At 38.5% G+C, this 3,859-nt stretch overlaps 1 pseudogene; it reads right to left on the minus strand.

Moving 5' to 3' along the window:
• Nucleotides 1-2,928: 2,928 nt before the first annotated feature.
• LOC104446218 lies at nt 2,929-3,429 on the minus strand (annotated as a pseudogene).
• Between the last annotated feature and the right edge of the window lie 430 nt (nt 3,430-3,859).

Raw genomic sequence — 3,859 nt, forward strand, 5'->3', positions numbered from 1 at the left:
GCTCTTATCAAGTTTCCACGTTAACTTTCACAAAACTACGTACTTCTAATTCAAGGCATTTTTGTTCAATGCAGATATATATATGGGCTTTTGACCTTTCCGTGAGCACTAGAATAACTCATTCTTATTTATACATCTTGGATTTATTACCTGTGTTGATAAAAGAGGGGAATTTGCACGTCTATGGGCACATGCATGTGCACGTTATCTACTTTTATATGCCTAGTCACCAGAAACATATGTTATCTTAGTTGAATATTCGTGAATAAACCAAATTCTTTTCATCCGGACCTAGTAGCTGAATTCGACTAACTTATCAAAGTTACTGAAATGAATACCCTGCTCGGCTTGGAAATATTTTGCCAGCGAAAAGAAGAATGACTAATGTTAGAGTGTTTTGTTAACTTTATAGACTTAAACAATGCCAGTCCAAAGGACACATTCCTTCTGCCAATCGCCGAGCTACGGATAGAATGGATATTCCAGCAGCAATCAATACAAGAATGGATCCAAATGGTGGCGAGGAAAGGACGGCCTTTATAATTCCCAGGGGAATATTCTGATACAAAGTTATACATTTTAGGTTCAAAGAAAGCGGGCGCAACGTTCATGACTTTCCTTCCTGGGGACTTTGCTCCACTATATCATCTAATGTTTTGTGGACGATTTGGCGGTCAAGACTAAAGGGGCGATCACCTAAATGATCTCTAGCAAAAGATTCCGGAGCTTGTGGACCAATGCCGTCTCGACAATTAATTATGTGAGTTCCATGTTGGATGAATTAATTATTAGATCATAAAACATTTTTTCCCACCACACCAGCAAAGACAATTTTTCACGCGGAAATTGTATTTTCACTTTCGAGGCAATAGAGAATACGTAATTATATAATTGCATATACTTGAAGTTCGTCTGTATACATTTCTTTTCTATGACATACTCAGGTATTATTATGCTTTTCTTTGGGGAAGATTGAAGGATATGTAATCTTCAGTAGGTGTGTATCATCAAAGATCTCAAGTGCACAAATTTATAAAAGCAGATGTTGGATGAATTTAAGAATTAAGGGTCTTCTTCACGAATTTTACTCTCCTAGCTTTTCTCTTCAGTATTTTTTTCCCTGCTTGTGCATGCCCATTTATACTCATTGCAACTAAATGACTGGCAAATATGAAAATGATCTGACACATAAGAATTATATAGAATCATATATAAAAAGAAATGGATGAAAGATATTTCCAATCGTATGACAGCCCCATACACTTTAAACCTACGGGTTTAAAAGCTGTGAGCATTGTAAACAAAGAAACTCCAAACATATTCAATGCTGGATCCAAGAAAAACTTCTATATATCTCTATTTCTTATTTTCCCGATGACGAGGAAACAAGAAAACACTATTATCAATCTTGAAGTTCAAGAACCATATCCAAGAAAACAATTATTCTCCCAACTACATAAGTATACCATTCTTACCCCCACTATGCTTCTCTTAACCTTCGGATGCCCATAAAAGCAAACGTATACTCGATTTTAGAGGAGAAGATCGTTACGCCATTAGGCTTCAATGAATTCTATGAAGAGCGCAGCATGCTCCTCTTCAGCCCGGGTGATCTGTTCTCGAATTTGCTGCACTCTGGCTCGCGTCGCTGCAATGCGGGCTTCCGCGCGATTGATATTCACGGCCCGCCTAACACGCATTAACAAGGCATTCACTGTAAGGTCGAGCTCCCATCTGAGACGCCTTAACCTCCTCTGCACTTCCTCAAGCTCGTGTAAAACAACTTGGTCAGTCCTTGGCATTTTCTCTCCCTCTCTCAGTCTCTCTTAGTGTTTTCCTGATTCAAGATAAGAAGGCAGAAGCAAGAATCAGTTTGAGATGGTTAACAGGAACTTTCCCCTCAGACTTCAAGAATGGACCTTATTTATACTCGCGGTCACTTGAATGATTACGCGAAACTTCAAAACCAATAAAAGAAGAAAACATTATTCCGCTAGAAATATTACGTAATATTTGTTGTATAGTTGACCGACTACATATTATAGCCAACTAGAAAAAGAGAACATTATTCCACTCGAAATTTCGTGAATGGACCTTATTTAGAGAGAGCTGTGATGAGCACTACAATTAGATGGACATAAGTCCTGTGGGAGACGCTTAATGGGGAAGAAGCGCGTCCCATGTTCGAAGAATGTCTCCACTTACCATTTTCAGACTGCTGTAATTTTAGAGCGGGCCTTCTTATTCCGGAGTAGATGTTGAAAATTAAGAGAGAAACCGACCAACTTCAGAAGTCGCATTTTTTTGGTCTTTTGTATGCTGGATTGGGGTTTCTGAGAGTTTGGATTCATGTGATTGAGGAGCAATGTTCTGGAGAGAGGAACAGAGAATTAGCTGATAAAACCCTCAAGAAATTATATTCATTTGTCTTTTTCGAGCTGCAACCCTCGTGTAGAATTTTCTCGACTATGGTTCATGTCATGTTCGCTTTGGACCTTCCGAGTGTCCCAATCCCATGTTAAAGCTGAAATTTGGTCAACGTGGGAAGTTGAGAGGTTATATTCATTTGCCTTTTTCTGAGATGCAACCTTCTTGTTTGATTTTTGCCGACTATGGTTCATGTCATGTTCGCTTTGGACCTTCAAAAGGATAAATCTTTAGGTTACACGTCAAGTATGCTATTAAGGTCAGGATGTGGTTAGAAAAAAGAAAAATCAAATTAAATGAAATCAAAAAAATCCGCGTTGAAGAACCCATCCCTATATATACATCTTGCATTTATTAAATCAACTCTCTTAATAAGTTTCCGCGTGAAAGTTCATCCCCATCAATACACCTTGCATTTATTAAATCAACTCTCTTAATAAGTTTCCATGTGAAAGTTTATCCCCATTTATACACCTTGCATTTATTAAATCAACTCTCTCACTATGTCATCATATTAACTTTGACAACACTATCGTGGACAAACGTTTCAAATACGATCAGTGGCATCTTCTCCCCGGTTGCTTTTTGGGTTGAGGGTTGCTTAAATAAGGAGCATCGGACGTTCATCGAGAGCCCCGCGTAGCTCAATGTAGAAAGTATGATGCGAGATCTTTTCCATATCGTCCCAATTGCTGGCAATTCCACTCTCCATAGGGTACTTCAAAGTAAGCATGCCCCTTTTAGATTGGGCCTCATCTCCAACATAAGCAACCCTGTGGCCCATACTAACCATGTCAACGGGGTGCCTCGATCGACAAACCATACTGGAGCATCATCTCCAGCAAAACCAGCCTGTCCAATTCAGGTTATTATGTGAGCACAGATACCACCATGCACTCCAGGAAAGCCCATAGCAATGGACCGGTGCATCAATATTCTCACCTTAACCATGCCAAATCCATTATCAACACCAAGAGGCTGAATGTCTTCGGCATCTGCCATCTCCTTATGCTAATCAAAGGAAAAATTCTACATGATTAATACAGGTAAATATCAATGTCCAAGTAAGATCCACGTCGGTAAGTTCTAATGGATCCACGATAACGTTTTATCATAGAATTATCCTTGGGATAATACATAGCTGTATAATGAACTGCACTGATCCAACAAAGCTAATTGAATAGAGCTTTTGTGGAGATAACAAGAACAAAGATACCTTTAGTAGCTTTTATTTTCAAAAAAATTAAGGCCTTGAGGATATATTTTCAATTATGCATGCTCTATCCCTCACTGTCCAACAGAAAAACAATGAAATGCTAAATCCACATAACACACTGGCCAGGAAAAAAAATCAAGAATTTTTGAAGAAATCCTTTAACTACCATAACAGTACAGAAAAAAGGATAATAGAGAGTGACAGAATCTTAAAAAT

The sequence above is a fragment of the Eucalyptus grandis genome, chromosome 5 (assembly GCF_016545825.1).
Source record: "Eucalyptus grandis isolate ANBG69807.140 chromosome 5, ASM1654582v1, whole genome shotgun sequence".
Lineage (NCBI taxonomy): Eukaryota > Viridiplantae > Streptophyta > Magnoliopsida > Myrtales > Myrtaceae > Eucalyptus > Eucalyptus grandis.